We start from the raw sequence: 13,567 nt of genomic DNA, 5'->3' as shown, positions 1-13,567 counted from the left end.
ACTAAGTTTGCTTTATAGAAATCAATAAATAGACAAATATGTAGCTAAGAAATTCTTAATTGGTAGGGGGGGGGGGGGGATAAAACAAAGAGGAAAAAAGAGAAAAAATGGAGGAAATTAGTAGAAGACAAAAACAAAAGCTCTAGAAAAAGGAAATTAGATCAGTAGAATGAGGGAGAAAGAGATTGAGACAGAGATTGAGTCGTGAGTCAAACAAACCGGGATTCGATTATGTATATGTGTTTAAAAGTTTAATCTTTAACTTTTTTTTTTAAAGTGTATAGACTGATACTTTGTTTAAAAGATGGATCTATGTTATTCCAAAATACTGGACCGGTGTAAACAATTGTTTTTAGTGCGAAAGCTGTTCTCATTCGAGGAGTGTGGAAGTGGTTTGACTGTCGTGTGGGTTATGAATGTATCTCGTGATTTTTTTTGGGGGGAAATGGAGGAAATTGGGAGAGGTAACTCGCTATAGTCCGTGGGCCAGAGGGGGCTACCGTGCACCCCCTATGATCCTACTTTTTGGGTGTCATTTTGTTCATTGGGATCCATTTTATCAGAAAAAAGATGTTCCATCTTTCGGGTCCTAGCGTGCCCGCTCTGCCTCCGCCACACCGAACGGAGCGGATATGGCGGGGCGGTGGTGCGCCTCCCCCGAGGGAGAGGATCCCACCTCGATCGACCGAATCGACCTTCACCTCCATTGCGCCGTGGGGTTTCAGTCGCCCCTTGACTCGCGGGCCCGTTAGACTCCTTGAAAAAAACTCATTTGGACAATGTTTTTTGCCCCTTATTTGGAGATATGTAAAAATATCAGTATTTTGTGTTTTGCACACTTTCTTATAGTTTGTGAATTATGTGCTTACATTTTACCCTATTTCTCAGCAAATATAAGTCTATTCTCCACCAAACTAATACAAAATCTTTGTAAACTATACAACAATAGGCAGACAACATTATTTTAATTTATTTTATTGTCTTCAATGTGAGGGAGTGAGACAGGGGAGGGGGGGGGGGGGGTCCTCGTTTGGGTTCAGGAAAGATATGTCTAGGTCATGTGAATATAGGCCGGAAACTCTGAAATAGCAACGTCATACTAAGACAAATCAAAAGGTATACATCGATACCTGAAGGCGAAGCTAATCATTGCGTAATATAAACATTACACAGACACCCCCTCCAACCTCCCTCCCCCACTCTATCTCTCTCTCTCTCTTTCTATCTCCCCCCTCTCTCTCTCTCTCTCTCTCCCTTACGTACGCTCAAGAGTTTACTCTGACTGGATGATCGAAATATGATTTTAGATAATATGTTTATATCTACCTAGGGAAGATAAGAGCAAGTCGTTATTCAATCATGACAGAACAAACAAACACTTCATATATTAGACCTCCTGGACTCAATATTGATAACATATTAAAAACAAACATTGCTTGAACAATGCAGAACAATAGTAATTACGCTACATAAAATTGCATCAATTATATTTCTTGAATTTTCTCTGCGCCAAGAGGTATATATCCGCTTTATGCTGAAAAGTTATTTAAGTTTTGTTATGTTATGTACTTTAACATGGATATGACGTGCGTATGATCCTTATTCGCAGCACCTCATTCAACCCATACTTGAGTGTTTAGAGCCAGAAGGACGTTAAATCAGTGTTTAAACCAGGCCCCCCAAGCTCCGCCATTTTGTCCGGATCCATTAGAAGCCAAAATAAGCCCTTGCATAATTCATAAGCCTTATGAATTATGCATTCTGTAGGATCCTCCCCACGAAAAGTGTACTGGAATGATGTTCACTACATGGTAAAAGACAATACGCGTATCAGCGCAATTAGAGAGGTCAAATAATCTACTGTACGGAATTATGGGTAATTTATTCATCACGCTGCGCGCTAGCAACGCAAGTGATTCAGCGAATCAGCGTGGATTATTCTGATGCGGTCACCGTTAGGTGAAATACGCGCTCGAACTCGTATCATCGATCACCAGTATAACAGCTGGTGTACCCAGGATGCATCGGGAAGTGGACTTTAAAAGTTCCTCTCGTTGTTGTGTTGTTGTTTTTTAATATGGGGGAGTGGCCTTAACTTCATTGAATAAGAAATACTGATATTCTTAATGTCTCGATCTTATTCCCTTTTTAGTCTGTCAATAACTGGGTCTGTTTTTGTTTTATTAAATCAAACATGCTATAAGCCATATAACAACACATTCTCTGGCTACGATTATACATTTCAAATATGCTTATGTATAAAGTTTCCTTATTTTAGACAAACAAATTATGTGGCTAAGTGGATGGTTTTTCTCCACCCACTCCCATCGTACCTTAATGATTCCCTTTCTCTGTCTTTCTCTGTCTTTCGTAAATTATCTTCTGCAACTAACGGTTTGTCTTGACTGAACAACCTCTTGCAGTTCCTTTCTGTCTCACTTTCAGTCGTAATACCACTCATTTACATTTACTCGTTATCAACTACGATCAACCATTCCATATTCACTCCATTACTGTCTACATTTCACTTGGATTATCTTCACTTTTCCTTTTTGCAGCCTTTGCAGGAGCTTTGAACATTTTTAATGTAGAGACCAGAGAGATCGGAAAATATGTTAATCATTTTATTCAAATTTTCTAACTTGAAAATGGAAAGTGAAACATTGTTTTTCAACATCTTGACATCATTTTCGTTTAAAGACAATGGAATTTAACACTGGAAATTTTGAATTGGGTTGCCCCCCTCCCCCCTCCCCTCAAAAAAAAAACAAAAAAACAAACAAACTCCAGAAGTGGTACCAGGGTTAGTTAGTTAGGAGGCCCATGTTCTTTATAATTTTATTTTTAAGAATATTTTTCTCTTTTTTATTAATTTTACAATGGTATACCGTTAATTTCACTGGGAAAACTACCCCCTTCCCTTACACATCAATACTACCATTACTTCTAGCAACAGTAATTCTATAATTCAAAGCGTTTTCATTTTCTAAATCCTTCTAATATAAACATATAACAAATATAATATTGTTTACACTTTTGCAACCCGTTACACGGTCCATGTAGAAACAGCACCAGGAAGAGGATAACAAGCCCCCCCCCCCCCCACTGTTTTCTTAAGCTAGAAAGTACCAAACATGATTCTATTCAAATTAGCAGTTTAGATACAAAGGCAATGATGATTAGCAGTTTCCATATTTAGTGCATTTAGAGGGTTGTCTTTCAAACCTTCTTACATACAATACTTGAAGCAGCAATAATGTAATAATCTACAAAACTTCAAATACAGAAGTCCATAGACCGAGGTAAATGAATTTTAACATGTATAATTATAATTGAAATATCATTGATTAATTCAGTCTTTGATATAGACTAATAGATCTTTATCACTCACTCAAATTTCAAGGAAATTTCTTTCTGCCCAGCCCTCAGTTTCATCCTATAAGATGGAAGCTGAAATTGTTAAAATGTTAATGTTTATTCATTGATGATTAGTTATCTTTAATTATTTGAAAGTTGACAAGATGATAAATTCATTAGCTTTGTTTAAATGTGGTATTCTACAAACATATAATACAACTAATAAATAAATAGTATGTAAATATTCAAGTTTAAACCCATCTCTACTGTCCTCTTTCATTAAATGAGGGTGGCATCTTTAAGACGTAGTCCCATGTAGATGTCTTCTGCATTCATCGATGAAGTTGTAGCCTAGTTTTCAGAAGAAAGGGCTGTGATGATAATCCAAGTCTGTTGAATGGAAAAATGAAATAAGATACAGTGTATAATAAAATAAACAACAACTAATAACATACACCCTGATACCTGCTCTGACAAAAAGAGGAAGGACTAATATTCACTTGGGATTCTAGGGGGCAAACCTAAACTATTTTTCCTTCAAGACTAGGTACTGACCACATGTTAGATTATTTCTGATGATCCCATTAAGACAAAGGGCCTGATGGAGCTTGGATCAGACAAGTATGAAATAAGTAATACCGGTACATGTACAATGTACTTGTAATGTAAACTCATGGTCATAATTGAATAATACTCGGTTAAGTATGGGCCATAAAATGACCAAACAACTTGGAACAGAGAATGTACTGGAAATAATGCTATTGAAACATACGTTATGTAGACTTATATTTCATGTATACGGTATTGACATTTTATTTTTAATCTAAATCACAATTGTGATATTCAGTCAAGTATGCTTTTACAAGTCAATGGACAATACAAAATATGTTTGTCAGATCTATAACTTTCTACATGATATGTGTTCCACAATAGTTTATTTGGGGTACCTGCATGTTTATTAGCATACTTGCTCGTATGAAGTGTATAGTAGGCTCGCATCTCTAGATATGATCCTGTCAATATCTGTTATTTGTAAACCAGCATGCCTTCATCATCCACTACAGAGAAGCATCATCCTACATGAGAGAAGACAATGTAGTTACTTCAATTTAAAAGTGATAATAATGGATACACATCAACCATAATACATCCTATAAACAGACGTTCATTAATTTTATTTTGTGTTCTTCTTCATCTGCATTGCTCAAGAAGTAAAAAGACCACTTACAAAAAAAATGATGAAGGTTCCTGTGTTTACCCTACATGTATGATCATGTAGTGCTTTGAATGTGCATTAGACATTGTTCTTCTTCACACAGGACCTCCTGTAAATAAGGACCAATTCCCTTTGTTAACAAAGAAAGGAAAGATATCAATATTTGTGTGCTAAGTGCCGAACTAGAACAAAATATACCCTCCACACTTTACGCTTGCAACATAAACTTAGTTCCATTTCCATTTTAGTGAATTAATAGGTGGTCTTTTAATATTTACCTGCATGGGACTTTCAGCTTCATCTTGCAAATATAAAAAATGTTGTAAAGTCTACTAATCAGTTAACTCCTTCTAGCTCTTCATCAGTTTCAATCTTTTGGAACAAAAAGAAAACAAAAACAATATGACAATCAAGGCGTCCCTTTTTCTGTAACAAAATAGAAATAGATGTAGCATAAAAGCTACTTTTCGTGGCATGGTTGGCCTTAATTTAAATATGGTGTGGAAATCAACATTTCTATTTAATGGACCACAGTACAAAGTAAAACTAAATGGAAGATTGAACTCGTGCCTCAAAAAGTGTTTTATATGGCCTATGATTATGAATATAAAGTAGCCTTAGACTCTATGTAGAATTGGTTAAGTAAAACAAGAAGAGGTGGACTACATAAGTAAACATAATTGTGGACTAGGGGTCTTCTCTCACACAAACAAAAATAGATTTATCAACATGAACTGCACAATTTGGAGAAAAAAAATTCTCTTATACATTAAAATTAATAATAGGGGTCAAGATCTAGATCTATAAGGTCTAGATCTAGGCCCATATGGAAACGTTGTATCATCCGCTCAATCTGACTTGCGTGCATAGAACAAATAAGCATTTTTCCATGAAAAAGTGAAGTTTTCTAAAATGTGCGTTTCTTTCCAGCATTGGGGCGCCCGGAAGTCACTCGGGTAACATTTCATAAAGTATAATATAAAAAGACCATATGCAAATGTTCTGTACTTTCGTCGGAAAAAATACATTTATCCAGCACAATGACGTCTCTTTTTGCGTTGAAGAATAACAAATAGCGAGTTTCAATCACACTTTGGCCGCTCTTGCAAGCTCTCACTCGTTTCACTGTGGTCAAGCGACTTTGGGGCAAGCGGTTAATGAAAATACTAATCGTTAGCTTTCTTCTAGTATTAAACTTGTTTTGATTGATTGTATAATTATGTCGGAATAAAGGAAACAAAAAGGCTCGACCAATAACTTATCAGCGTCTGAATTGACCTTTTGACCTTGAATTCCCTGATGCAAGCCCACTAATGAGGACCATCTACGCTAAATCGGTGTCTTTTATCGTAAAATGCGACACTTTCACAATGTTTATACATCTTTTTTTAATTATTAGTAAGATATAACATATTTTTTCTGATATCACCGAAGTTTTGGGTTTTATTTAATGAGTAATTTTAAAATAAGAGCCATTTTACTGTTTTAATTTACTGGATCGTACCATTAAAGTCGCAGGGTAGAAAGATGCATTTCCAACCGCGCCAAATTTAATTTACGTTCCGACATTCTGTTAAATGGGTTCGTGTTGTTAAAGGGGAAGTCCACCCTGAAATTAAGTTAGTTTTAATAGGAGTAGAAAAATGAGAGAAACAAGTCAGTGAAAGTTTGAGCAAATTCCGATTAAAAATAAGGAAGTTAGGATTTTTGAAGTTGTGATCAATCAAACACAAATTGGCAACTCTATGACGAATCATGCGAGCTCAAATTCCATTTGCTCAGTACTAAAAAAATCTAAAATTTTCATTTTCCCTCAAGAAAAATTTCAACCATACATGCACCCTAAATATAATAATTGCAAATATGTTTCTATACTCCCCCTGCAAGGAACAAATATATATTCCGTCATCAATAACGAAGAAAACATGATTTTATGGAATATTATGCACAAAGCAAATGAAGAAGAGCTCGTATAATAAGTCACAGAGTTGCCAATTTGTATTTGATTGATCACAACTTCAATAATTCATAACTTTCTTATTTTCATTCAGAATTTGCTCAAACTTTCTCTCACCTGATTTTCTTATTATTCTGCCTCTATCGAAACAAACTTATTTCGGGGGTGGACTTTCCTTTTAAGAATCCACTGCTTTCTGCTCCAACAAACGTTCACATGCGGAGTCGTTTATCAACTAAATTATTCAAATTTATGGATGCTTCCTAGCTTCCCAGGTGTTTGTGTTGCTGTAGAAGCATCTTATTCACCTGCTATCAATCTTTGTACTCCAATTGCCAGAACGCAAATTTCATTTTGGTTTTATAGTTTCATCGGAGTCGTTTATCAACTATTATGTATTCAAATTTATGAATGCTTCCTCCCCGGGTGTTTGTGATGTTTAATGCATTTCATTCACCTGTTATTATTCTTTGTACTCCAATTGTTAGAATATAAAATGCATTTTGGTTTTATAGTTTCATGCAATAAGTAAGTCAATAAAAGAGTATGTTCTGCACAATAAAAACAATGTGTGTCCCTATTGTACACTATAATGTGTCCCCTCATTTTGTAATAGTTAATTTACCCATTCACATAATGGAACTACCTGCCCGATGAAGCCAGTGGCCTGTGACCCCTGAGCACTCAACACCGTGTGGGAGTCAGTTTGTTGTCAAATTATTTTATGAGACAAATACAAGCAAACGTTTCCATATGCTAATGACAACTTGACAAGCACGCTGGACCCACACAAAATCTAAATATTAAATAAGCAAATCCTAGTGTTGTTGTTTTTTAACATTTGTATTAATAAGTTCCAGGTTTACATCTAAATGAAATAGGATTTGGAGTTGATTATCAATGGTCACATATAATTTTGGTCTAAATAAAGTTGACACGCACCGCGTACCGATGATGCAACTGAGCGAACGGATGGCACTGAGCCATCAGATTCAGAGTCCACATCTACTAAAGATGTTAACAAGAATTAATCCACTTGGATTATCAAAACGATCATGCTTCATAGATTATTTTAAGGTGTAACGTTAAATCTAGATTTAAATTCAATCGATGATTGGTGAATTATACTCATGATGACGATCAAATCTGAAATAAAACCCGATTAGAAAGTCTTATCTGATAAAGATGAGCACCGAATTTTCCCGGGGTAGGCCTGCCGAAACCCCGGGGCCCTAACTGGAGTATACTAGGGTGTAATGACGGCAAACCGCAGTCAAACTACTTCATGACGATGAAAATCAAAGTGCAATTTCAAGAGCAATATTTTCCTAGTCTTTTCCCCAAAAATCTGTTGAGAACTGTCTCAAAATGTAACGAAATTACCGTAGATCACGAAGACTATTGCAGATTTTTCAAAATTGATGACTAAATTCACTTAATCTACTCATGTTTCAATCAATTACTCACCCATTCTCAATGAACTAAATCTTCTCAGTTTGTGCGAGTAGCTTGCGTCATGCATAAATCTGCATAATTAAAGTGACGCAATGAGGTCAAATATATTATCCGGTTTCTTAAACAATACTATCGATAAAATACATATTCATGAGGCCAGTGGCGTACCTTGGGTACTCCTTCAGGGGGGGGCAAGCGACCGAAACAAACAAAAAAGGCGGTGCTAATTTTCACTTCTGGCGAGCGAGCGAGCGAGCAAAAAAAAATCTTTAAGTAACGTTTGGTATATAAACTGGTATTGTTGCAAGTTGGGGGTGGGAACATTCACTTGTTAGCGACGTTAATTTCATTTTTTTGCAAACTATAGTGTAGCGAGCAAGAAAAAAAATCACTTCTTTTTTAATAATTGCCACTTAAACTTGGTTCAATTGTCCCATGCAGGGCGCGGGAACAATATTGTGTTTAGGGTGATTTTATACCCATTTTAGCTAGCGAGCGAAAATACATCTTTCTCTCAATGAATTGCTATATAAAATTTGTTTCATTGTTGCAGGTAGGGGGCGGGCACAATCGTGTTTAAGGCAATGTCAATCCCATTTTGGCGGGCAGGCAACCCCCTACATTTCTCTTTTTAATGATATTGTAGCAGGTTAGTGGTGGGCACATAATTCCACGAGCTAGCGAGCGTAGCGAGCGAGAAAAAAAAATCACTTTTCTTTTATAGGGAAAATATGGTACATAAAACTTGGGTTCATTGTTCCATGTCAGGGACGTGATTATTAAAAGCGGTGTTAATTCTATTTTGGCGAGCGAGCGTAGCGAGCGAGCAAAAAAAAATCACTTCTCTTTATAGGGAAAATATGGTATATAAACTTGGTTTAATTGTTCCATGTCAGGGACGTGATTATTAGAAGCGGTGTTATTTCTATTTTGGCGAGCGAGCGTAGCGAGCGAGCAAAATTTTTGTAATGATAATTGGTTCATAAATTTCAGATTTTTTTGTTGCAGGGCAGGGCTTACACAATCATGTCTAAGGTGATGTTAATTCCGTTTTGGCGAGCACGAGCACACCAAAACTTCTTTGAATAACGTTTCGTTCATAATTATTAACTGGTTGTTGCAGGTTTGGGCGGGCACGTTAGCGGTGTCAATTCCATTTTGGCGAGCGAGCATAGCGAGCAAGCAAAAAAAATAAATTCTCTTTTAATAGAAATTAATAAATAAACTTGTTTTTATTGGTGAAGGTCAGGATGGACGCAATCGCGTTTAACGCGATTCAATTCCTTTTTGGCGAGAGGGCGAAAAAACTCTTCCATTTTTAAAGATATTGTTGCAGGTCAAGGGTGGGCACAATTGTTTCCAAGGCAATGTCTATTCATTTTATTCGCGAGCGAGTGTAGCGAGCGAGAAAAATGAATTAGTCTCTTTTAGTAACATTTGGTACATATATTGTGTGTTATTGTTGCCATGGTTGCAGGTCGGGGCCCGTCGGGGCAGGCACAATTGTATTCTACTTAAACTAATTGCCACTTAAACTTGGTTCAATTGTCCCATGCAGGGCGCGGGAACAATATTGTGTTTAGGGTGATTTTATACCCATTTTAGCTAGCGAGCGAAAATACATCTTTCTCTCAATGAATTGCTATATAAAATTTGTTTCATTGTTGCAGGTAGGGGGCGGGCACAATCGTGTTTAAGGCAATGTCAATCCCATTTTGGCGGGCAGGCAACCCCCTACATTTCTCTTTTTAATGATATTGTAGCAGGTTAGTGGTGGGCACATAATTCCACGAGCTAGCGAGCGTAGCGAGCGAGAAAAAAAAATCACTTTTCTTTTATAGGGAAAATATGGTACATAAAACTTGGGTTCATTGTTCCATGTCAGGGACGTGATTATTAAAAGCGGTGTTAATTCTATTTTGGCGAGCGAGCGTAGCGAGCGAGCAAAAAAAAAATCACTTCTCTTTATAGGGAAAATATGGTATATAAACTTGGTTTAATTGTTCCATGTCAGGGACGTGATTATTAGAAGCGGTGTTATTTCTATTTTGGCGAGCGAGCGTAGCGAGCGAGCAAAATTTTTGTAATGATAATTGGTTCATAAATTTCAGATTTTTTTGTTGCAGGGCAGGGCTTACACAATCATGTCTAAGGTGATGTTAATTCCGTTTTGGCGAGCACGAGCACACCAAAACTTCTTTGAATAACGTTTCGTTCATAATTATTAACTGGTTGTTGCAGGTTTGGGCGGGCACGTTAGCGGTGTCAATTCCATTTTGGCGAGCGAGCATAGCGAGCAAGCAAAAAAAATAAATTCTCTTTTAATAGAAATTAATAAATAAACTTGTTTTTATTGGTGAAGGTCAGGATGGACGCAATCGCGTTTAACGCGATTCAATTCCTTTTTGGCGAGAGGGCGAAAAAACTCTTCCATTTTTAAAGATATTGTTGCAGGTCAAGGGTGGGCACAATTGTTTCCAAGGCAATGTCTATTCATTTTATTCGCGAGCGAGTGTAGCGAGCGAGAAAAATGAATTAGTCTCTTTTAGTAACATTTGGTACATATATTGTGTGTTATTGTTGCCATGGTTGCAGGTCGGGGCCCGTCGGGGCAGGCACAATTGTATTCTACTTAAACTAATTGCCACTTAAACTTGGTTCAATTGTCCCATGCAGGGCGCGGGAACAATATTGTGTTTAGGGTGATTTTATACCCATTTTAGCTAGCGAGCGAAAATACATCTTTCTCTCAATGAATTGCTATATAAAATTTGTTTCATTGTTGCAGGTAGGGGGCGGGCACAATCGTGTTTAAGGCAATGTCAATCCCATTTTGGCGGGCAGGCAACCCCCTACATTTCTCTTTTTAATGATATTGTAGCAGGTTAGTGGTGGGCACATAATTCCACGAGCTAGCGAGCGTAGCGAGCGAGAAAAAAAAATCACTTTTCTTTTATAGGGAAAATATGGTACATAAAACTTGGGTTCATTGTTCCATGTCAGGGACGTGATTATTAAAAGCGGTGTTAATTCTATTTTGGCGAGCGAGCGTAGCGAGCGAGCAAAAAAAAATCACTTCTCTTTATAGGGAAAATATGGTATATAAACTTGGTTTAATTGTTCCATGTCAGGGACGTGATTATTAGAAGCGGTGTTATTTCTATTTTGGCGAGCGAGCAAAATTTTTGTAATGATAATTGGTTCATAATTTCAGATTTTTTTGTTGCAGGGCAGGGCTTACACAATCATGTCTAAGGTGATGTTAATTCCGTTTTGGCGAGCACGAGCACACCAAAACTTCTTTGAATAACGTTTCGTTCATAATTATTAACTGGTTGTTGCAGGTTTGGGCGGGCACGTTAGCGGTGTCAATTCCATTTTGGCGAGCGAGCATAGCGAGCAAGCAAAAAAAATCAATTCTCTTTTAATAGAAATTAATAAATAAACTTGTTTTTATTGGTGAAGGTCAGGATGGACGCAATCGCGTTTAACGCGATTCAATTCCTTTTTGGCGAGAGGGCGAAAAAACTCTTCCATTTTTAAAGATATTGTTGCAGGTCAAGGGTGGGCACAATTGTTTCCAAGGCAATGTCTATTCATTTTATTCGCGAGCGAGTGTAGCGAGCGAGAAAAATGAATTAGTCTCTTTTAGTAACATTTGGTACATATATTGTGTGTTATTGTTGCCATGGTTGCAGGTCGGGGCCCGTCGGGGCAGGCACAATTGTATTCTAGGCAATACTAATCCTTTTCTTTTTTCAGGGGGACGAGGAAGTGAAAACATTTAATACAAAATAGGCTAGCAAGCAGTTCGCGCCAGCGAAGAGTTTCAAATTTGTTATATCACTTATATTTTCCTATTTTCATCTGTTTTAATTTTTCAGGGCCGTATACGGAATATTTTTCTGATGGGGGAAGGGGGAAAGATGCGTTAAAAGTTTTCGAAGAATCTCAAACGCAAAAGGAGTGAAGGGAGTTCGAGCGACCGAACTGGTCATGAGGGTACTTTTGCATTTTCAAAAGTAGAATTGAAGGATTTGGTATAGGCCTACACTACATTTTCAGGAAAAAAACTGTACGATTTCAAAATATCTGGGGTCAACTGCCCCCCCCCCCCCTGGTGCTTACGGCCATGTTCTTTATTTTTTTTCCTGAAAATGTAGTGTAGGCCTATACCAAATCCTTCAATTCTACTTTTGAAAATGCAAAAGTACCCTCATGACCAGTTCGGTCGCTCGAACTCCCTTCACTCCTTTTGCTTTTGAGATTCTTCGAAAACTTTTAACGCATCTTTCCCCCTTCCCCTATCAGAAAAATATTCCGCATACGGCCCTGAAAAATTAAAACAAATGAAAATAGGAAAATATAAGTGATATAACAAATTTGAAACTCTTCGCTGGCGCGAACTGCTTGCTAGCCTATTTTGTATTAAATGTTTTCACTTCCTCGTCCCCCTGAAATTCCTTTCCTTTTCTTTTCCCTTTTTCTTCCTTTTCTCTTCTTCTTCCTTTTTTCTTTCCTTTTTTTCCTTTTTTCTCTTTCTTTCCTTTTCCTTTTTTCTTTTTCTTTCCTTTCCCTTTCTTTTCTTTTCTTTCCCCTTTTTCTTTTTTTCCCCTGGAGCCCGTCAGGGGGGCACTCTGCCCCCCTGCCCCCCCCCATAGGTACGCCAGTGCATGAGGCTCATATCCAATCAAAAAGCCGCCTCGGGTGCTTATTTTGTCTTCAAATGATCCAAAAGAGGCGGAGCCTAATCCCATTCGTCTGCATGGTTTCCGCGCGTGCTGCTTTCCGTCTAGTAATTATATTTAAACGTCTTTGGTTTAAACAGAATGATATAACACCCTTCTGGCTTCAAACAGATGAAGTGATGCTGTATCAAGAGTCAAAGTATGGACCACGTAAACACGGTTACTCGACTCACATGTTGAAATAGCAAACAAACTATGCCAGGCAGCGGTCATGAAGTAGTACATCATACTTGTATTTTTAATGGTATTAACTGAGGAGATAATAATGATAATAGTTTAGTAGTGGTAATAGTAGCAGTAGTTGTAATACAAATAATATAATATAAAAAAGTAATAACAATGATAATATTAGTAATAATAACAATGGTCGGCTCTTGTATATCACTCTTGTATATTAGACGTGAAGCTATTGGCGCTTCAAAGTTATTACCCCAAATCCAGTAAAACTGCTATTTTGGCGCTCAAGTGTTTCAAAGAACTAATTCATTTCAGGTAAAACCAATAATTTCACATGAGTCGATTGTGACAAATGTAGAATAATTTGATCAACAATCTGCTGACGTATTCACTAGACCGCGACACCTCCACGCGCAAGGAGAGATTGCACGCTGTAATATATACACCTCTACACCATCTCCACTCCCTGCAAAAGGCTCATAGAGAAGACATGAGACGAGATATGTGAAGATGGCTTTCATCATCATCATCCTCCTCATCATCACCATCATCATCATCATGCACCTCCGATCTCTCTCTCACCAGAGAGTCTGGCTGTTAGGGACTTACAATGGAACCGCTTGATTCAGATGTCAATATAATTTTTACCATGTCTGA

The sequence above is a fragment of the Strongylocentrotus purpuratus genome, unplaced genomic scaffold, assembly GCF_000002235.5.
Source record: "Strongylocentrotus purpuratus isolate Spur 01 unplaced genomic scaffold, Spur_5.0 spur5_scaffold_4, whole genome shotgun sequence".
Taxonomy (NCBI): domain Eukaryota; kingdom Metazoa; phylum Echinodermata; class Echinoidea; order Camarodonta; family Strongylocentrotidae; genus Strongylocentrotus; species Strongylocentrotus purpuratus.
This window is presented reverse-complemented; position numbering follows the sequence as displayed.